Below are 23,751 nucleotides of genomic sequence, written 5' to 3'. Positions count from 1 at the left end.
TGAGAGCCGTGGACCCAGGTGCCACCCTCTCCAACCACTTTCTGATCCTTACAAGATTTTCCCTTAGATCCTGACCGCACCTCCACTGGAATGAACCATTTCCTGCCTGTTGTCACCTGTGAATGCAGACCCTAGCTATTTTGTTATTGACCATTTGTCTAGCCGGTCATCCCTTTTGGTGTGACCTGTGGAATCAACCGCCTGAAACATATTGTCACCAGATAATTTTGCTCACTGAATAGCACTCAGGGTCCTTGTTTTACCTGAAAAACACTCAAACCACTTTGCTCATGTCAATCAAAACAATATTTCTACATTTGGAACAGAATCAGTTCTGTTCGACACAATCCATCCTGACATTCTGCCCTGTATCAAAAGTCTGCATGCTCTGTAAAGAAAAACAAATGTCGAGGTTACTGTCAGATAGTAAAGTTCGTAGTTTCTTTTGTCTGCGGTACTGCCGCATCTGCCCTGGCGTTCCCTGTTGAAACAGTCCCTGTTATTAGCACACACATACAACACTTTTGTTAGGGAGAAGAATGACTTCTTGCAGGGTTTTTTCCCCCAGACATCTTTCTCTGCCTCTGAAACAAAACATTACATTCTTCACTCCAAGCCACAATCTCATCTTCTTATCGAAGTATTTGAAGGACAGCGGCCCTCAGTTTCACCACATATCCTGCCTTTCAGGCCTGTTGTTTGGTCTCTTAAGTCAGTCATCAACAAACATTTTCCAATGTCAAAGTCATCAATTGTTTCTATCAGGTCAGGTCGTGGTGTACAGACTTGGTCAGTATCAGTCAAACAACATTCTCCTTCTTTGTTCAGTTCACAATATTCATAAATGTGAGGGGCTCTCTGGATAAGTTAATATTGCCTTCGCCAATGTGTCACTTTTGTTGTTGCCATCAAATCTGTACCATTTTCTCAACTCATAATGGATGACGATCTGCAACTTCACAATTCAGATTTACATAAATACATAAACTGATCCAGAAAGTAATTCAAATCAACACCATAAATGTCAAAAATAATTACTGCCAGACAGAGCTTGATGACTAATCACCTTAAAGCTTGCCCCGTGTTCTGTATTGTCTTTTCATCAGATTTTTTGGCTTCTTTAAAATTTGTCATTTGCCTTAACCCATCTGTCATGATAATACTCATCCAGATGTTAATGACACAATATACACACTATTCAGACAGAATAGCTCCCCTAAACAAACACATACCAAACCTGAATTAACACTCATAAAACATACAATGCTGTCACCGCCAAACAAACACACACACATACCTGACTATTAACCGCTCATATTCTCATATTCATATCTTTTGGTGTTTACTCTAAACATATTTAAATTTTTTTATAAGATTTTAAACTTCTCATTTTCCTGTAGCTTTGATCTAATTTTACATTGTCTCTTAACCAGTTTCAAAGCACGTCTGTTCATTATTTTCATTTTCTCTTAGAAAAGTCAGCTGGGTTGTTTTTGTTCATTATCATTATTTTGCTTCAGCTTGCTTTATCAGGCCGATAACAGAAAGACAGACAGAGTACCCTTCCTCCACTCAGCAGTCTCTCTCACTATAAACAGATAATCTTTTCAACAGCCCCCTAAGACTGTAACTAAATAAATCATAGTCTAGAACCCTTAATAGTTCACAAATTTTTAAATACAAATGTTTAACTCAAATTAGTACCATTACAACAATCTAAAATACATTATGCTATGAGCATTTCTAAGGTTATCTTTAGTTTAAATACTCAATTCACCTAACCTTTGTTATCCAGAAATTTTAACTCATCACAAGCTGTCTTCATCTTTAGCCACCAACATGTCTAATGACCTTCAGGAGTTAAAACTATCTTACAGACATATTATTTCAATATCAACACTTCTATAATTTTCCCTTGCCCATAAGGCAACCAGCATCATGTTCCTGACATAAATTAAGTTTTGTTACTGTCTCCACAAATAATGACAGTCCCCTCATGGTCTCAGCTGGCTCTTGAAAGCCCATTCCCATTAGCTCTTAATCTATAATTTTCTTCTCTTCAGGGTGTTGTCCCCTGGCATAGTTGCAGACACTTGTCATAATGAAAAACAAGCCATACAATGAATGCGGTTTTCTGGTGAGTGGTATATAGAGGAACTCACATTTTCTGGGTCAGGCGTGCCGTAACTCCTCACAGCCCATCCGTCCTCTCAGTGATCTGCTGATGCTGCTGGCCTCACAGTCACCTGCTCAACTCTAATACCTTTCTCACATAAAAACACCTCCCCATTATGGAGATGCCCAGTGTTTGTGGCGTGACTTCCCCTGTCTTAGGTTGACCTTTGGCCAAAGGATCTTACCCGTCTTTGGGGTAATCACTTCGTACACACTTGGTTACCGCTCTTTCCCATCACGAAATCAGTTTTCCCCAACAGACTCAGTTGTTTTCTGGAGCTTAGGAAAGGCACATTCAAGAGTCACCAGAGCACTCTGGACTGCCTAATAGTGTTAACACAGGGAGACAGGTTAATAACAACAGTATTTAATCACAAAAATCTGTTAAATCTGTCCGAATCAGCAAAATCTCAGTGAATTTTAATCACATCCGTCTATTCAGTCTACTGTTACATCTGTAGCCGGAGCCATCAGCCCTGTTTCATGGTGGAGGCTAAAATCAGACAAAGAAGTTACTGGTCCTGAATTAAACTAGTCAAAAACGTCCCTTCTATCGTTTAAGACTTCTTTAAAGTCATTCAGTTTTACTTTTAAAACATTTACAAATTTCCCTTTGAATGTATGAAATCTGAACTGCCTTGTAGCATGATTTCTTTTAACATCCATGTCTATGGTTTTCAACTAAAACACTGTGCCTTACTATATTATCTTATTATCATTTATGACACAGGCTCAGATAACAGCTTTTAGCTGACATTGAATGAGAGAGAGAGACCCTGAAGCATTTAGGACTGGTACACTGCACTCTCATAAACTTCTAAAATCAAACTTAATCTACCATCTTTTAACTCTAGCCCAGCGCTAGGCATCTTTGCCAGAATTTACATGTATTTTCCAACAACCATATTTCATATTTGTCTTTTGCCCACATCAGGGAATTTAGACATTACAAATTTTCACTCAGATCGTGTCTCTGTCGCACTGGCCGTTTCAGCCACAGCACACACCAGATTCAGATAAGCAAACTGTTTCAGCCAATCACAAGCTTATCTTTTTAAAGCAAAACATCAGCTCCTAGTTCTTTCATGGTCAACACTATTCCATCCACGTTCAAAACACTAACAAGCTGTTTGTTTAATCATATGCATTTCTACACATTTTACATTTAGCAACTCATATTTTGTCATTATCTGTAATTTTACATCAACCTGTATTCATCAATTCACTAGCTCTTTCCTTCAAAAGGATTCCCGACTTAAATCTTTCAACCTTCTTTTAACCTTCAATCTTCTTACGACTTCCATCTATCAACTTTCCTTTAACTTTCTTTTCTACCTCACTTACTCATACGTTCGACTTTCTTTAACACTGTGTTCACATTCTTAGTTCTTTCTCAGACGAAAACTTTAATATCGTCATTTAATTACTGTTCTACTTTCAAACCCACATTAATACACGTCACTTTCACATTATCACTTTCCTTTAACTTTCTGAGTGTCCATTTACAATTACGGGCTAAATGGCCCTGCTGACCACAATTAAAACACTCTCTTTGCCTATAGTTTGATCATTGAGCTTTCAAATGGCTCCAACTTACTGCACACCCTTGAAGCAGTGTGTCCCAATCAGGAATGTAAACAGAGCCACTGATAAGCAGTTCTCTGTATTCTTTTACAGTCCACCAGTGGCAGATTTAATCACATAGCCGAATCATAATCTTCATCATTATCATTGGCAGCATTAATTTTCTCTTCATAAAGTATAAAATTTGTACTATATGCCATCAATTTAATTAAAACAAATCCAAATTAATGTTATCATTATTTTCTCATTTCTCAATCCCTAAAATGCACAGACAGCCATTATAGCTGCCTCCTCCTTCAACTATATAATATATAATTGTTCCCCATTCTGCTTAATAAAACCTTTGTTCATTCCTCATCTTTATATCACTTAATTTGACTTGCATGCATTTTGCCCATAATGTTTCTTCATTGCACAGTATACCGGTGTGCAGTATTTACTATTAGATGTCCCCATAATGGCTGTTATTTTCCTTCTTTCACTATTGCCTGTGGATTTTACTTCAGCGCGCTTACTCTAATTTTCACCCGAAATCAGGAAAGGTTTGGAATTAATTGGCAGTTGGCTCTTCTCTCTCAATTCTGCGAGGTAAGACTAAAGCCTGGTGCTTCAGGTTGATCAGTCGTCAATCCGCTTTACTCAGGGCCAGAAGAAACCGCCATGGAATCCCAACTTCTGACACCAATTGTTGTGGCAGTTTAATTCACTAAACAATCATCTTTGGCGTAAGAGACAGTCTGGAATCAAATGATCATTAAAAAGTAATTTATTCTTGCAAGAAGGCCCAGTTGCCACACAGAAGTCACAAGTACAGTCTGTGGAACAAGTGCGACCAGGAGAGAGAGGCAGGCCAGTCTTTATACTGTTATCTTCATCAGCGCCCCCGGCTTTGTTTGCCTGTCGTTACGTCATATGACGCGTTCTCTGGAAAAGGGCGGTTTTTTGAAGCCTAGCTTAGAATAGGTACACTTTTTTCTTAATTTCTGCCCGTGGGTGTTGTAAAACATATGTATTCTTATGTATGTCTTTTTGAATTGACATTTTCATACAAGATTCTGTATAAATTAAGTTATAAAATTAAATTGAAAGATGGCCTTTAAGTAAATGTACTGTCATAGTTATCTGGACTTATTCATCTTTAGTTTTTTTCATTAAAGAACCATTTTGTTTATAGAAACCTTTTTGAACTCTCCTTCATTTTCATCTTCACCCTTGAACCCAGAACAATGACCAATAATGGAATATACAGCCATGTTTCCTGCTGTGGCTCAGGAGAGCCACTTTCTTTTTATGTTTACTAAACACTTCTGTCACTTCACACATCATCCGGTGTCTGGAAAGTGTCTACCCCCGGTCCAGGACACAGCCGGACCTACAGCCCGTTTCACCTCCTGCGACCACAGAGGAACTGTGTGAGCCCCCCGCAGACGGAGAGCTACCACCCTTCCTAGACGCGTCAGCCAGAGCCAGAGGACAAGTGGACAGCGCTGACCCTCACCCCAGAAGAGGAGCCCCCCAGTGTGTCTGACCAGGGGTGTAAGCCCACGACATCAGTGGCCGAGGTTATTTTGGTGGATTTTGAGACTGAGGACTAGCTGATTGACTTCAGCGTGGAGGTATCATCTCCCACCCTATCCAACCCCATTTCTGTTTTTTCATTGTTTTTCTGGACAGCACTATAGACTGGATAGAATCTTTATCTGTTTTATCGGAACCTTCATCACCGTTTCTAGACAGCACAGACACCTGCATGAACAATGGATTGTTACCTTCGACCCTGTCAAATCTCCATCTTCCTCTGCTGGAGATTGTCAGCCCTTCGCCATCTCCTGTAATGCCAAGCACTCACGTCAAGCCTCAGGTCCTACAACTACCATCAGTGCCTCAGCGGATAGATCCAGTGGCTCCGCCTCCGGCCTCAGATCATCTCGCTCCGTCTCTGCCTGTCGACCTGTCAGCTCTACCTTGGCTCCTCTGCCTTTCGGCTCTACCAGACACCCTCTGCCTTTCGACTCCACCGGGTTCCCTCGTCCCACCGGCTCCCCCTTGGTCCGTCGTCTCACCACCTCCGCCACAGACTTGTTGAGTGGAACAAAGTCGCTTGCTAGTGTTGGAAACTCAGAAGCGAAGTCCGAAGCTGTGTCCCAATGTGAAGGCTGCATCCTTCGAAGTCCGCGGACTTCAAATGATGCAGCCTATGCGTCCTCTGAAGGACGCATCATATAGCCTTCGTAGGATTTCCTAATTGCGCAACCAGGTGTTCCCGATTACCGCTCCAGGCGCCAAGCAACGGTGCAAGAGGACAGCTGCCATCCTGATAATTCATTTGATATAATTGAGTAAACAGCTATGGAGCCAGAATTGGCTATTGTCATTTTTATGTTTTATATTTTACTGGAGGACATGGTAAGGATGTTTCAGGTCATGTACTTTTGGCTTAGCCGAAGATTCAAATGTTCATTTATATCTTACCTTGATGCGATTTTGTAGGCTAGTGTATTATTTTTATTATGCACATAAATGGACCATGGTAAATATATTTACACAGGTTTTCAACCCTATTTGAATATAAAACCCAGTTGAATATAAAAAGTCCAGTGCGAATGTTACTCCCACTCATCATTGGCAGCTATCAGTCACTGTTGCTAGGCGACGAGAACAATCATCTGTAGGCTAGACCGGTCCGAGCACTTCAGATGCGCCCTTTGAAATGGGACGGAGCTGTAGTTAGCAACAATTTGTTAATATTGTGACAATAGGCCTACATTTTGTTACTTTAATTTTCAAAATAACCAGTGTTGGTATGTAAGGAACTACATACTTCGTTAATACTCGGAAGTAATTTTCCCACACAGGACAGCAACACTACAAAATTATGTTATTTTACAATATGATGCATTGTTTTACATTAAACTACACAAAAGTATATAGTTTAAATGTATCAACCTTGAAAATATTCATAAGAAAAATGCAACAAATGCAGTAATATAAATGCAAAACAACCATAAAAACCCTGACAAGGTTTTTTTCCTGCAGAATTCCTTTACTTTTACTCTTGATACCTTAAGTACATTAGAGTATGCAAGATAATTTTGCTTAACTAAGGTTTTAAATATATGACTAGTAGTTTTTCCCCAATGCGGTATTAGTGGTTATTAAAAGTACTTTAGTGTAATAAAGTATCTCAATATTTATTCCATGAGTCAGCCCTGCAAACCTGTTGGTAGACCTGTTGGCCTTACCAGGGTCTATTTTGTGGAGCCCATCCCGGTCCAGCAGCACCACCTTAGGTGAATAAAAGTCTACATAATTTTTTCTTATTTTATGTACTGTAAATTTAAATGTTTATGTTGATGTTGAGATGTTTAACGTATGTTGTATATAGTTGGGGGAAAAAAGGTATAGAAGAATTTGTTTCATGTAGAAATTATAACTGTCATTACAAAAATAAACAATGTCCAGAGCAATGAATTCTCTTTTATTTACACATTTAAAGTTGCATACAAATAAATAAATGCTCAGAATTTGTTTTTCCTTTTAAAAAATATAAGTGAAAAAAAGTTAAACAAGAATATATATATATATATATATATATATATGAATATATATATATATATATATATATATATATATATTAGGGGTGGCACGGTACATGAAAAAACATCCGAACCGTTCGGTTCGCTTGTCTCGGTTCGGTGCGTGTGTGCGTCGCGCGGTTCGCACGGTTCGACGCATGCGCAATGTAGCCTTGTGCCCGTGCTACTGCTAATACAATGCTAAATCATAAATCAGACAAATGTAGAATAACATTACAATGTCCAGCAATCGATTTAAATAGTACACTGGGTTTACTTAGACATTTAATGAGATCAACTCCACTAGGCTATATGTTGTTTTTTTCACGTGAATAAATAGGCTACATAGATCGACTGTTCCACGTACCGGTATGTACTTTAATGGTCCAGTGGCAGAACTTGCCAAGCGTGTCAAAGGTTCTGAGTTCTAATCTGCACTCGTATATATTTTTCTTTTTCATCAAAACCGATTATGTTTATCAGCGATTGTATATCAAGCAGGGACAGATTTGTATGAATTTTGTTTTGTGATTTCATCGGAACGAATAGAGTAGCCTAGAGTCTCCTCAACGGACTAAAGCGCGCGTCTGAGTGAAGAATGTGCGGCCGCTGCGGTGTGTGCGCGAGCCACGAGAACACTGTATCAGCGCCACTGATCGCAACGGCAACGAGCACTTTGATCACTTGATTAAAAAAAACACATTTCAGCGCTAGATTGCTTCTTATTTAACAAACGAACGAAACGAATACTTTGCTAGTTAACTGGAAATGTTTTATTTATTTGTATTGGTACATCCGTGCTGGGACATAATATCAACCCTGGCAAAAAGTGGTGACAAATAACTGTCCGACACAGCCCACGGGAAATGAGAAGCTGCGTTTTGCAAACACACCCCATTTATGAAATAAATTAATTAATAATTAGATAATTCAGCTATATATCATATGCTGAAGTAAATTTTTGGAGTGTTAAAGATTAAAAGAAAAAACAACAACAAGAACCGTACAGAACCGAAAACCGTGACCCTAAAACCGTGATACGAACCGAACCGTGGGTTTTGTGAACCGTGCCACCCCTAATATATATATATATATATATATATTTCTCAATCATTCTTTCAAGAAGAGAAAACAGCCTGTCCATCCTCTCCCTACTCTCCTGTGCTCTCCTCGCCTCTGCAGTCCCATGTCTTACCAGCATACTGAAGGCGGGTGTGGCAAGCAAACAAGGCATTTTTTTACATATTCATCAGCCCTAAGAATATGTTGTTTCTGGAGACTACACTTTGTGCAATGTCCATGATGGTATGGCAATCTTGATCATGTTGATGGATGACTGAATGTTCCGTATGTGAGTCTCTGCGTTGTGTATTTTTTTCTTTTTCTTTTGTCATAGTTGGCTCGGCAGTGGGTCTAGTTGTTTTCTAGAGGTTGTGGCTTCATACGCAGGTGTGGAGGTCGGTGCATATGGTTCTCGGGACAGCCATCAAGTGGTACCTGCACAGAGGAAGAAAGAAAACAAAAGACGACAGAGCAGTATTTGTTCAAACACCAGGGTTGTATCCTTTTCAGAGTCTGCTATTGTTGTTTCTTTCTTTCCCTATTTCTTAATTCATGCGACACCTAAAGAACAGTGAGGTAAGGATGGACTAGTGGATGGGGAAGGCCTTTGAGGGAGTCTTCACCGCAGGGTTGGCTCCTGAAGCCTGTTGCATTCGGTTCTTCCCTGGGCTCCTCACTGGTCTGTGTGTCCTATTCTGTCCCTGTAGGTGATTTGCAAACTTTACTGTGCAACATTTCCATCTTCCAATGAAAACATCAGTCATAGCAGACATCATAATCCATAGAGGATGGATGAGTGAATGGCTTGTGCTGTAGCATAACATTTAAGGCTGTGAGTGTACTTAACCAGTGTCCCCCAAAGGAAGGCTGAGACAGTGACTTTCCTTTTGTTCTATAAAAAAAAAAAAGTCTTTAATCTTTGTTGTAGGTTACTGGGGAAATTAAGCACTCACAGCCCAAATGGTTAACACCTCAACAAGCTGCCCCACAAGTTTAACCCTCTGAGGTCTGAGGGGTTTTTGGGGTCCTTGAGATGGTCTGACATGCCCTGACATTTGTGCTTTTTTCAGTTGCTTATAAACATATTAATGGCAAAGGTGTAAATTCACTCTATATAGCACAAACAGGACTACAATAATATGTGAGCCACATGTATGTACATGTTTTCATTTTTGAGAGAATAATGTTTATGCGTGGTTATCGATTAAATTAAAGTTTTTGAAATAAGGCCACAAAACACATACTAAATATGTGGCAATAAGACTTTTGACTAATGGATGTCCTCGCCTAGAGTTTTTTCTTCAAAATTATGTGAAAATAGTCTTGCTTTATCGTTCACATAAAACCATACATTGATTTAAATTGATGTAAAACAGGTTTTGCTTGGAAAGCCAATATGCGAGGGGGCGTGAACGAGGAGTTGTTTACACCTTAGAATACACCCACTCTGCATAATGATGAGCCATTCACTTAGGTGTGACACTGACTGAGCCACAATGCAAGGACAAAAGATATATTTAGAAGAAGACTTATATTGACCATTTAAGATTTTGCTTACATCTATCTTGTAAATATGTTTTGCTATTTTATTAAAACGGTTACAATTACAACAATAATTACAATTTCAACAATATTTCAAGTGTACTCTTTCTTTGTAAAAAAAAATGATTAGGCCTATAGGCCTACATTTTATCTATGTATTCATTAGTTTGAATATAACCAACATTGGCACAGCTAACATCTTAGTTGATGACTTTATTTTTGACAAAAATAGTATTTTATATATAGAAATTGCTAAACAAAAGCTTATTTGATGTGGCAGTATATTCTACAGTAAAAACTGTACCCAAATCTAGTCAACAAAATGTTGTCTTTCATATTGCGTCTGACTGTAACGTTGTTTTCATGAAATATTAGGGCATATTGTTAATTTGCAGTTTAATACGTTGCTTATACAAATAGCCTACATTTTATTTCAACATTCAGTCGATGTTTACTTATCTCAGTATAGCAATGCAGTTTGCTAAAACATCATCATTCATTCACACACGCGATTTAAATTTAAACTGTCTTTGCCAGCTGTGGTAAACAGCGCGCATCTGTGCCGTTTATTCATTCATAAACAGAAACCCACGTGAAGAAATTCACGTGAGAAGGAAAAAACTTACAGTATTCCTCAGCTCGCTCCTCGATATACCCGCACTTCTGAGGGACATTTTCCATTAGTATTATTCCTCACAGCGCTGCAAGACGGTGTAAACAATGATCTAAATAAACTTGTGTGTTTTCTCGAGCTGATGGGGGCGTTCACAGGATTGCCTCAGCCATTTGCGTTTGAATAGCGCGCGCTCTCCGTGGGCGTGGCCGATTATAACGTAATGAGATGAGATGAGCTCGACTGGAATCGCTCTCTTTTAATACAGATTTCACAAGATGAGAATATTAGCTTTTTATATAAATTACTTCATTTAAAAGATGAGAATTCAAGCTTCATGCCTGTGTGCCTGTATGTCTGTTTGACTGAGTATTCGCTGAGTTATTGTTAATTTTCGGACGCGTTTCAGAATGGACTTCACTGGCAGAGAGAAGGCAGAACTCGCTTCGTGTTTATTTTTCTTTATTTGGCAAAAAGCACAACACTTTGTTTTTATTGTGAGTATACACAAAAATAATACACATTTAACAGAATCGATTGATGTATGAAACTCCTATGGAAAATCAAAGTCAACAGAGTATTTATGAGTTTCTTTTACACTAATAAAAAAAAAGCGAGCTGGTATCGCCGGCGATACCGTAGACCTCAGGGGGTTTTAATGACGAGGGGAGGGGTTGCTTCAGAGTAGCAAGCAGACTGAGTAGAAGCTGAGTAGCATTGTTAACTTCTCTAAAGTTATTTTTCTTTTTCCTACACTCTTTTCTCCAATGTCCATGCTTACCACAGTAATAACAGCTGCCCTCTCTCTTAGGACATTTGCGTTTCTGTTGATTGTCTGTGTTGACTTTAACCCTCTGAGGTCTGAGCTGTTTTCTGGGCCCTGGAGGTGTTCTGACATGCTCTGACATTTGTGTTTTTTTCTGTTACTAGTGACATTTTCATGGCTAAAGTCTAAGTACACTGTATTCAGCACAAACTCTGCTACAATAATATATCAGCAGCATGTATGTAAAAGTTTGTAGTTTTGAGATAATGACATTTATGCGTGGTTTGTGAAAATTCAAAAAAAAAATTCTCACTGAAATAAGGCCATGAAACCCATACTGATTATTTCTTCACAAGACTTTTGAAAATTGTATGACATAGCCTAGAATATTTGCTCCAAAACTATGTGAAAATCACCCTGACTGCTCATTCAGATAAGACAATATATTGATTAAAAATTTCTAAGACGTGTTTTGTGTGACAAAGCCATATGCGAAGAGGCGTGATCATCTCATTAATATGTAAGCCTTTAACACCTGAGAAAGACAAAGACACTCCCCTAACTGCCCTATTAGGAGCGATCAGGCCCTGTCATTCAGAGCAACCTTGCACAAAGAATGAGGAGATTTAAAAAAGAATGGCTTTTAGATTGTTTGGATTTATTTACAACACAACACAATCCAAAAATACAAATGACAAAAGAGCACATTGAAAACAATGATCCAAAGACAGAGACCTTTGTGCCATTCCTAAAAACATTGTACGTACCTTTCATTTCCAAGGTGTTTGATTTTCACTTTACCATGTTCATGTACAGAGACTCATGTGAATGTTGAAGTCAGCAGGACTCAGTTGCATCTGGTCCCTGAAAGAAAAAAAAAAAGAAAAAACTGTGAACATACTGATATCAAGAGAAACTATAGGGCTGCACGATTTTGGGAATAGATTTTAGATTTTTCTGGTTAAAATTTCTTTTTAAAATTCACAGAATACACACACACACACGTTTCCAACAATGTATAATGAACACCAGGTTTGTTGTGCCTTGTAGGCATAGGCTACGCAGTGCTGCATAAAATAATAATAACAATAAATTAAATCTTCCAAAAGACTTCAAGAACAACTACGCTAGAGAAAAATATATTGATTATCATATGTTACTTCAAATGTTTCCATTCGTTATGATGATATGAAATGAGATAATAGTAAAAACATAAAGCCTAATGTTTGGTGCATTTTTCCTTTCAAACGCAATCGCGCTCCAAAATATGATACATTCAAACCCACAGCGCGCTCCAAAATATGATACATTCAAACCCACAGCGCGCTCCAAAATATGATACATTCAAACGCCATCGCGCTCCAAAATATTAAACATTATGGTTATACATATCTATGTTTGAGCAGATATCCACAAACAGTATTTAACAGGAAACACGGGTCTAAATAGTATAATATTCACCATATATCTAGCAACAGTTCAACTGCAATGTGAAGTTTATGCAACAATACCATAAACTAATAAGTAAGAATTTCTTACCTTACATCTTTCTTGTCTTCAAATCGCGTTCTTCTTCTTCTGAGGTAAATCCAATGTAAGCTCAGACGTGTCTTTCAAACTCGACGAAAAGCAGAGACTTGTGAAGTGTTTTGGTGTTTTGTGTTTGAGGTAACGAGGGCGTTTGCGTCCCATGTGGAGATTTGCATGTGAATCTCTTTTGCGCGAGTGGGCGTGTCGAATAAAAAAATAATTAGCAAGCGTTTGAGATACTGGACATCCTGTTGGTTTTATACAAATTACTTAAACAGAGAATATTTGTTTGCAGTTTGAATCCGATCATTTAAAAGTACACACTTAAATGTGTATAAAGGTATATGGCTCATAAATGTGTGAGAAGTATTCGCTGAGTTTTGTTTCAGTTTATAGACGTGCTCAAGAAAAAAAAGTTCACAGCGACGGAGAGGCAGAACGCACACCCTGTTTATTTTCTTTATTTTACAAAAGCACAATGTTTTGATTTGATTGTAAGTGGACACATACAAAAGTAGAAATATCACAGATTCTTTTTTTATATTTCTTTTTTCTGTATAACCATAAATGACGGAGTAATTTAAGTTTATGTTGCTGCTATGTGAAAAAAATCCAGCAAAACGCGTCGGCGCGTTTCTCGACCTCAGAGGGTTAATCTTCTATGACTGCACAGAGGATATATCACCTTCCCTGGTAAAACAGAGGATAAATCTTCCCTAACTTTACAGAGGATAAACCTTCTCTAGCAACGTAGAGGATAAACTAGTCTGTTAAACAACCTTCCCTGATTAGACAGAGGATAAACCAACTTCTCTGACTATACAGAGGATGAAACACTTCCCTGGCAAAGCAGAGGATAAACTACTGTTAACACACTGTAGCTGTTGTTAATATTCCCTGGTTGAACAGAGGATGAATCTTCTCTGACTACACAGAGGATAAACAAATATGTACATGTAATGCTAATCTCCCCTGCCTGAACAGAGGATAACTTTCATCTCTGAAAGAAAACTTTAGAGGATAACTTAGTTAACCAAACTCTACAGCTGTCTGTTAACTCTTATCTGACGACGCAGAGGATAACACATTTGTACTGGTCTTAAAGGTTCTTTTGGATAGAGTGGCACTCACCAACCCTTGGTTGTACAGAAAGATTCAGTCTGGAACACAGTCAGATCTTTGTTGAGCTTGAAGTCTCAATCTGGATTCAGAAGATTCAGTCTGGAATGCCGTCAGATGTTTGTTGAGCTTGAAGTTTCAATCTGGATTCAGGTGAGTAGCTCTATCCGGGTCACGGTGCCAAAACTGTTGGAAACTTTTCCTTCGTCGAAGCATAGACCAGGAGACTTGGTTCTTTCTTCAGCAGGATTCTTTATTGAGAACACGAGCTGTCGTAGCTGCAGTCATCAAGTCTAAACTAAGGAACTTTACATTGTAATTTATATACATTTAGGGGGAGGGATTTACATAGAGGTGGATACACTCGGAACAAAGCATGTAAATGAAGTATACAGGTTTAGGAACCCGCCCTAGACTCTAGAGGGTTGCCAATCCTAATCCAATCAGCATAACTATTCAATTGCATAGATGCCAATCCAATCAGCCTAACTATTCAACAACTGGGGCTGGGGCTCTGGCTCAAAGAGCCATTAAAGACAAAAGGTAAGAGTCTCAGTAATCTGACTCATTTAACTTACAATAGAGAAAACAGGTCTGGCAGGAATCTCTTGCTAGAAACTCTGTTTAACAGCCGATATAATCATCATTTATACCTCAAATGCTAAATTCAGTCTACTAAACTTTCTCAGTTTATATACTATTGTATTGAAACCTAAATTAAACATTTAATAAATTTGTAATACAACACTAGCATGACATGCCTGGGCAGGTCTCTGTCTTGAGTAGAAAATTAAATCAACCATAGTTGTGCGCAGTTGTGTGAGCACTTGTTTGCACATACACAAAGGAATTTAACCAGTTATCTAACAAACAAGGAACAGACCACTGATTGTCAATCCTGCTTGCTTGCAGTCTGTGTTCTTCCGACTTTATTTTGTAGTAAGTAACGAATATGCTATTGGGAAATGTATCAGAGTAAAAGTATACATTTTATTTAGGAAATAGTGTAGTAAAAGTGAAAGTTGACTGAAATATAAATACTCAAGTAACGTACAGATTCTCCCCAAAAATACTTAAGTAGAGGTGAGCGGGGGACAACCTTACGGGGGGTAGTTGTAACACACTTGTTTTTAAATACTTCCACACATGATTGCATGACAAAACTTATTGTATTTACTAGTTGCCATATCAACACTACATAGAGAAAAAATGGTGCCGAAAATCAGAAATCTTTTGAAGATATGACTTTTATTTAACTTTTATTTAACCATAGCAAAAGTAAATAACTTACTTACAGTTTTTCTCGATTGCTTAAACGCTATAACCAGGCTTTTGAACTAAAATTTCAAAACCATAATGCCATTTATCAAAAATCACACCCATTTCACTAAACTATAAACACTATTCCCTGTTTTGACACATGAGTCAGATTTGTTTAACTGTCATTGCAAAACTCTACACACAAATCCCTTCATTTCTCATTGCCTACACCAGGGGTTCCCAAACTTTTTAACCCGCGACCCCCATGATAAATGCGCTGCTGCCCCGCGACCCCGCACCTCCCCCACCCCAGGGTCCGAAATTAACTTTTTGGCTCACCTGCCACGGGGACTGGTAGATGAAAAAAAATCCACCAGCCAAGCATATTTTTTACCGGCCAAAATAATAAACAGCCTTTTTTTTTGTCACATATACATTCATTTCAGTACTTTTAATTTAGATAATAAGGTAGGCCTATTATGTTGAATACAAACGTAATAAAATGTCCAGAGCAAAATTTGAAATGTATAATAAAAAAAATCGATATATATATATTGATCAAAATGTGAGAAATATATGAAATATTACTATCATTGGGGTGAAATACACATTTTTTTTTTGTCAGTTTTGTTACCTGACTCATGTGGAAGGGAAGGCAGAACGTAACCTCGGTTCCCTGAGAGATAAGGGAACGAATATTGCGTTGCGAACGCTATGGGAAAACTCCTTTTCTCGAGAAAAGAAAGCGTGCGCGCTGAAAATTTCATAATTTGGTATGAACATTCACCCGCCAGTGTGGCGGATAGCCTTTTGAGATTTACTGGCCAAACAGAAAATCTACCCAGTGTGATCGTACGTGCGAAAGGGTTAAATTAATTGCAACAAAAATATATAGGGCCTATATATTTTTCCCACTTTTTTTTAAAGAAATCATCTCGCGACCCCTGCGCCGGGGTCGCGACCCCCACTTTGGGAACCACTGGCCTACACCATGTTGTCATTTAGAAAGCACTAGCATTCAAAATTGTTCACTCAAGTCAGCACAGCTTCAGCTCAGTTAGCACACAATTACCCAAGTGGAAACACTAAGAGTCCAAATTTAGAGGGGGCTAATTTACTTAGGAGGAGGATGAAGGGCAAGGGCAAGAAGACAAGCAGTCTCAGATGAAATTCAAGTCACTCTAGTTGCCATGTCTTTGTCAGTGGTATGACTATGAGGGAGGCTGGGCTACAAGTAAGGCCAAATTTTAGTCGCTTTACCGTCACCTCGAGAACCTTCAGGGAGGTGTGGTGGCAAACAAAATTCTATCACTGAATAAGAGACAAACATTTCCAATAGTCTTTGATGAGGTTTATTTTCTTGCAAGAAAAGGCCAGCAGTCGTACAGTCACACAGAGTGGCTGCAGAGTGTGACAGTGAAGGGAGGGCATCCTTTCTCCTTTATAGTCTTGACTCCCAGAATGTTATCTTTCTAGGCCAATGATGGTATTTCAACCATATGTGGAACATTCTTAGCCTTTTTCATCATATTGTATCCTTGAGTGGAGGCCCTCCTGTCACGCAACATAACAAGCAACATAACTTACCAGTTTTGGAAATGTTGTTTTGCATTTATTGCACCAGTGTGTAAGACTATGTTGTAGTGTGTGTGATTTTGAGGGCTTGTGTGTCCTGTCTGAGGGCAAAGTTTGGTTTTTCAGCAAGGGTGAATGGTTTTGAGTGTAGAGCTTCATTTTCACCTGAAAATAGGATGTTTGGGGAATTGGGTGAGACGTTATGGATTTGTGTTTACAGTTTTGAGAATACGAGGCATAGTTTCAAGAAATGTGTTTAAGCAATCTAGAAAAACTGTAAGTTAATTTTTCATCTCTGTTTTTTGTGTTAATTTAAAATTAGACAAATCTGATATTGTTTTAATCTCCAATCTGTTATTTAATAGTTGAGAGAGTTGTTTAATGCTGATCTAAGTAACAGAAGACATTAGCCGGGTTTAAATCCCAGTTGCGCAGGTGGGGCATGTTGTAACACTGCATTACAATGTGCCGCTATTAGAACTATGCTATTCTATACTTGCTTGAATTCTATTGAGAAACCATGAGAAAAATGTGAATAAAGACTTGAAAGTCAATGTATAGCTGTTTTGTGGTGTGTTTGTTGTCAAACTCAAAAATGTGTCTATTTTTAATTATAAAAAAATCCCATTTAAAATGAAAAAGTTAATAATTGTATTTTATTGAGAAAATATTTGAGTTTGTCTTGTTTATTTTTTTTATTAGAGCCGATAACATTTTAAGCTGTCATATGGTAATGTTACAATGTGCCCCTCACATGTTACAACATGACAACTATGATGTTGCTGCAGACGCTGGCAGAGTGAATGGGGCTTAAGAGAGAGGGCCTATCCAAATACCCACACTTGCAGTCTTTGCACTTGACCACTCGTCTACTTGTATGACGTATTTCCTGTATTTGGCCCAAGTGGGCGTGAAGACTGGAAGTGTGTGTAGAACTTTTGATACCTGATGAGACACACTTATAGTGTTGTAAAATGCAAGAGTTTACAGAGCTTGGTTTTGATTTTCAATACATTTTAAAATAAACTTCTAAATGTTTGTCCAGTAGTCGCTATGTAACAGATGACACAATTTAGTGGTGCTTTTAATTATGTGATAAAAAGCAGTTTCAAATGTTATACAAAATACACATACTCATTTTTGCACCAATAAAATGTACAACACTTTATGTTTTACTTCCAAATTATATGTAATATCTTATTTATTTACAAGATACCACATTCGGTAAGACAAACGCAAGACAAAATGATCATCATGATATTATCTGTAAGAAACGGTATCAGCACTTATCAAAAACAGCAGCATAATAATTCTAGTTCACAGATCTGTAGAGCAAGTTGGTGATAGAATGAAATATGCCAAATACTCAAACACTGGCCATGATGAAGGCTATTCTATTTCATTCAGTTTAGTAGTCTGCCTAGCCTTTCACAAAGTCATGTTAAAAAAATTCATAAGAACAGCACAGAAGTTCTTATTATTTATCAAACATAAAGCAATGCTTATTAATGAAAACTATTACAGTAATACATATTGTTGCATGAATAATAAACAAATAATAAAATTACCTTATCTATAGTAAAGTATTTACAAATGGTGCTGCAATAAATAAGGTCTAATTTAACAATGTTTAATTTAAACCCAAATAAAGACAGACAAGAGACAGATATGAGGACAAAGAGGAAAGGAACAGCGAGGAAGAGGATAGAGATCATAAGGAGACAAAGGAGAACAACATGGAGGAGGAGGAAGATAGAGATCTGAAGAGGAGAGCAAAAGAGAGGAGGAGAATCCAGATCTGAAGGAGACAGAGATATGTAGTGTATAACATTATTCACATTTGTAGGTGTTATTATAGCACAATTCGGTAACACTTTATTTTAAGGTGACGTAGTTACACGTTACTACATGAATTTACTATAGTAATATCAGCAAATTATGCATAATTACAATGTTTGGGTTTTTTGATGATACTGGTACCAGATTTATACTTTTAAAATTATTTTAAATTAAACAATATAAAGTTTAAACTGTGCTTAAATATATAAATATGAGTAAATACAAAACACAACAAATGTACATAACAAATAAAGAATAATTAAACAGACACTGAATAAGTCCAAATAACAGTTACAGTACTAATAACAGCAAAGTAGTCTCTATTCTTGGTATGCTACAAACCAGCTTCAAATTCTTTTACAGAAATATGAATATATATATGCCTTCTCAAAGCTACTTCAAGCAGTGACCACAGAATCAAAACTCTTGTGAATGTGCACAATTAATTTGATTATACTAAATCACGAACAAATAAACAGTTTAAAAAAACACATACACACAATCACAAATACATGGGTAAAATGGAAAATTTATGATTGAAACTGAAACAGAACAGGCTAATGAAGCTATGAAAACGTAAGAGGCAGTTAACCACCTGAACAAAACCATCAGTTTTTTTTTCTTTATTTAAAGCACCTTGGGAACAAGGGGTCTACAGCACGGGGAGGTCCCGCGGCACCACGATCGGACAAGATGCTCCAGTCTTTTCCACATGAACAGCAACAAGAAGAGCAAGCATCACTGAGATAGTGCACTTTAAACTTCTGCAGAGGTCACAACTCTCTTGTTTGGCTAGATCAATGAAAAGGGTGTAATTTCAGGAGGGGAAAGTTCCTTTGTTTGGAAGCTGGCTCATTTGCATGATCATAGTGGGCTGGCAGTTTTGTTTCCCTTCATACTCTGATTAATATAACAAGCATAAAATGTACATTATGATGAGATGATATACACCAATGGATAGTGAGTTAAATGAGGATTCTTTTGATATGAAGCATGATACCTACAAGGCTACATTATCTAATAGTTCTAATCATAAGGCATGTATAAAACACTATACAATACAAAAGACAATATACAAAACTGTAATAATACTCACAGTGTCCTGGGGTTACAATAAGTCAATTTATGGGCATCATTTGTCTAATATTTCAATAAGGAACTCTCCAAACATTCCTTTGGGTAAAAAAAAGAGTCTTATCTCGCTGGTGTGCCTTTGTTGCCATGGTAACCAGGAGCCTGTTGCTGCCTTTTGTTTTATTTTTTCACATACATCTTGGCACCTAGTTTTGTTGTTGAGTGAGGGGTCTTGTTGGATTATTCATTAAATATAATGAATAATTGTATCTTATTAGTACAGATGCAAGTATGCTTCCCTGATGTAAAGGAGTTTTGAGCAATCCTTCCAATAGAAAGTTAATAGAAAGTTGTGGTGAGATGATACAACTCCTTTCTTTCTTCTGGCTGCCCATCCTCCAGTACAGCTGGAGGTGAGAATTTTATTGTTTAGGCATTCCACTTCTCACAAGTCTAGTACATTAAACTGAGAGAGTAATGTATTACAAAATTAATTATATTACAGTAATAATTACTTTTTGCTGTAACAAAGTAATATAATGCATTACTAATACAATTGTGATCATAATATACTTATAATATTATACTTGTTACAATCTCATAATCTATACTTGTTACAACCTTTAAATTACAACAATGCATTTTAACCCGAAATTAAGTGGCATTAGTTTTTTCTTTTTCTTTTTAAGGACAAGAACGTAATAGTCAAATGCAATCTATGTGCGACACCGTGGGAACTCTACACATCAAGAAATAGCACAAGTTACTTGACGAAAGGTTGCATTATAGTGGGCTCTAGCTCTATTGTGTTTGGTATCTCTACCATAATTTACCAGATTTTGATCATTTGTCTTATTGTATTTGCATTAGCCTTCCTACACAGTCATTATGCTATACCACATCACCCTCCACTGGATGTATAATGAGCCGCAATAAGATACATTTTAGAAACACTTTATTTCAATAGTCCACTTTAGACATTCTACTAACTATAAGTAACTTTGCAGCTACATGCCAACTAACTGTCATTAGATTATTTGTAGACTATCTGCTAACACTTTATTTTGTTGGTCCCCCAACATACATTCTATTGACTATAATTAACTTGGAAACTTAGTCAACTTATTCTCCTAACCCGAACCCTAACACCTAACCCTAACCTAACACTCTACTGACAGTCTACTACAGTCTACTAAAACTCTAATGAGAGTTAGTTGACATGTAGTTGAAAAGTTACTTATGGTTAGTAGAATGTCTAAAGTGGACTATCGAAATAAAGTGTAACCTACATTTTTAGCATTTTAGAATCCCTAGTCATACTTTTGTGGTTATTTTGGTGAAAGTAACACGTTGCATTTTGGAAGTACCTTACCCAACTCTGGTGTTGACAGTCTGACTACAGTATGTTGACATGCTTCCTGAAGTTCAGTGAGGAATGCCTGGTTTGATACAGTGAAGTAGATTCTAACACTATGAGCATCCCACTGTATAATCTGTAGCTCCCTCCAGTTACCTCAGAGGCCATATAGCAGCATTTGCACATTGCCTTGCTGAATTGTGGTTATTATAGCAAGCTTGACAGATAAAATCTGTCACCCTCCCCAGTTCGTCAACTGGGGTTAAAGCACAGTTGTGGTCCCTGACAGTTGTGATAACAAATCATGAAAATATTTTTTTACAGTGCAGTGACAGACGGCACTCAGTCAATGCACTCATTTAAACTGCATATCAGAGTAAATGAGCGAGACAGAGAAACATCATGCGGAGTTAGCTGATTGTGAAATTTTTAGCCTTAGAGTAAAGGGATGTTTGATGTCACTTTGAAGTGGCAAATTGATAGATTCATGTTGTTCTGTTTTGGTTTAATGGTTTAATATAGGGCAGATTAAAAATATTTCAATCTAGACAATTACAGTAATATAAGGTTTGTCTATATTCTAAATTAACAATGTATATAATCTGGTTAAATAAAATGATTTGAAATCAAATCAATATTCAGGTACTGACTTGATAGGTAGTGTAGAACGTACTCGGTTACTAACGTAACCTCGGTTCTCTCTAGAGAGGGAACGAGTACTGCGTAAGTCTTACGCTATGGGGAAATCTCTTTTCCGCGAGATACTGAAGCCAAAAATTATCCTTAATTTTGGAATAATGTAAAACGCGTTGCGGCAGCATGCAGACACAGGCGAGACAGCTCGCGCGCCTATTGGCTGCCCTGCGGCAACTGCAGCAGCCTATCGATAAGGCCCTATCATGACGTCAGCTCCAATGGGGGCGCTTCGCGCCCACTGCGTCACGTCCCGCCGAAACGGGCGTGGCCTTGGGCTATAAATATAGCATCGAGAGGCTGGTTTAGCTGGTTTTTTATCGCCGGAGCGAACCAGAGCGTGTTGCAGGCATGGCCATGTAAAACGCTGTGCATGCTGAGATCCAATACCAAAGTCCCAAGGGCAAGTGCCTGGGGCTCATATAGTACATGATCATAAGGGACTCACAGAGAGTCCAGGAAAGAGTGGCTAGAATAGCATCATTCCTGTAATAAATAGCATTCTATAAGGAGCAATTATATTGATAGTGTTTCACACAGCCAGGGCGAAACTCGGCCTGGTCTGATGAATATAGTGGGTCTTACACACTGCCCATAGAGCTGCGCGATCAATCAGCGAGCGTTTGCTCAAGCAGTTTCAGTATTCTGGGCCGAAAGCATCGGGGCAGACAGTACCGAATTATTAAACCGAAAGCAGTTTAGCCTGCAAAGCGGGAACCTCTAGGTTATAAAACCTTATAAATGTAGACGGGGGGGCCCAGCCTGCCGCCATACAGATATCTTGCAAGGCAATCCCACTGGACCAAGCCCATGACGAGGCCATGCCTCTTGTGGAGTGCGCTCTGACACCTAACGGGCACTGCAAGCCATTAGAGGCATAAGCCAGCGCTATAGCATCGACTATCCATCTGGATAGGCTCTGTTTCGTCACGGCAAGTCCCTTAGAACGTCCGTTGAATGAGACAAAGAGCTGCTCTGTCTGTCTGAAGACAGAAGAGCGAGACACATAAGCCCTTAATGCCCTGACCGGGCAAAGGAAGCTGGCGTCCTTTTCCTCGTTAGAGACCGGCAGGGCAGACAGGGAAATCACCTGAGCCCTGAACGGTGTGTTGAGGGATTTAGGAGCGTACCCGTGCCTCGGTTTGAGTATGACTTTCGAGTCATTAGGCCCAAACTCCATACATGTCGCGCTCACTGAGAGCGCTTGTATGTCCCCTATACGCTTTACTGAAGCGAGAGCCAGAAGAAACACTGTCTTGAAAGACAGGTGTTTGATATCCGTTGATTGGATCGGCTCGAAAGGGGCACCCTTCATGGTCTCCAAGACCGTGGAAAGGTCCCACATGGGAACTGAGGGAGGTCTGGGAGGATTTTACCTCTTAGCTCCTCTAAGGAAGCGAATGACCAGATCGTTCCTTCCAAGTGACTGGCCAAGCGTTGGTTTAGAAAACGCTGCTATAGCCGCCACGTAAACTTTGAGCGTGGATGGGGCTCTGCCCTCATCCAGTAGCTCTTGTAGGAAGGAGAGAACCTCCGTCACCCCACAATTTGGGGGTGAAAAGCCACGTGCTGTGCACCAGCTAGAGAACACAGACCATTTTGAGGAATAGAGCTGTCTCGTAGAGGGGGCTCTAGCCTGCATGATCGTGTTTAACACTCCCTCCGGGAGGTCAGCGGGTACCCGTTGATGGCCCACGCATGTAGGGACCAAAGCTCCGGGCGAGGATGCCAGATCGAGCCCCTGGCCTGAGAGAGGAGGTCCCTCCTCACTGGTATCGGCCATGGGGCAGCGCTCGTCAGCTGCATCAGAACTGGGAACCAAGCCTGGTTCTTCCAGAACGGAGCCACTAGTAGCACTGAGCATCCGTTTTTTCCCTGATCCGCTCTAACACCTGAGGTAGGAGCGCGACGGGGGGAAAAGCATAGAGCGGGCAGCTGGGCCAAACGTGGGCCAGCGCATCCCTGCTCTTGGAGAAAAACTCCGGAC

At 38.9% G+C, this 23,751-nt stretch overlaps 1 protein-coding gene and 1 long non-coding RNA gene across 2 annotated transcripts in view; one reads left to right on the top strand and one right to left on the bottom strand.

The window, feature by feature from the left end:
- col25a1 (collagen type XXV alpha 1 chain) overlaps positions 1-23,751 on the top strand; it is a 719,149-nt gene that overhangs the window by 84,718 nt on the left and 610,680 nt on the right. The window lies entirely within an intron of this gene.
- The window catches only part of LOC309486319, a 371,979-nt gene that overhangs the window by 111,305 nt on the left and 236,923 nt on the right, over positions 1-23,751 (bottom strand). The window contains exon 5 of the long non-coding RNA XR_014201470.1: positions 11,397-13,503. This is a non-coding gene — a long non-coding RNA (uncharacterized lncRNA). The remainder of the gene's footprint in view (positions 1-11,396; positions 13,504-23,751) is intronic.

This window comes from Leuciscus leuciscus (genome assembly GCF_965113295.1).
Source record: "Leuciscus leuciscus genome assembly, chromosome: 2".
Taxonomy (NCBI): Eukaryota; Metazoa; Chordata; class Actinopteri; order Cypriniformes; family Leuciscidae; genus Leuciscus; species Leuciscus leuciscus.
The sequence above is the reverse complement of the archived record's forward strand: the minus strand, read 5'-3'. Positions and strand labels throughout refer to the sequence as shown.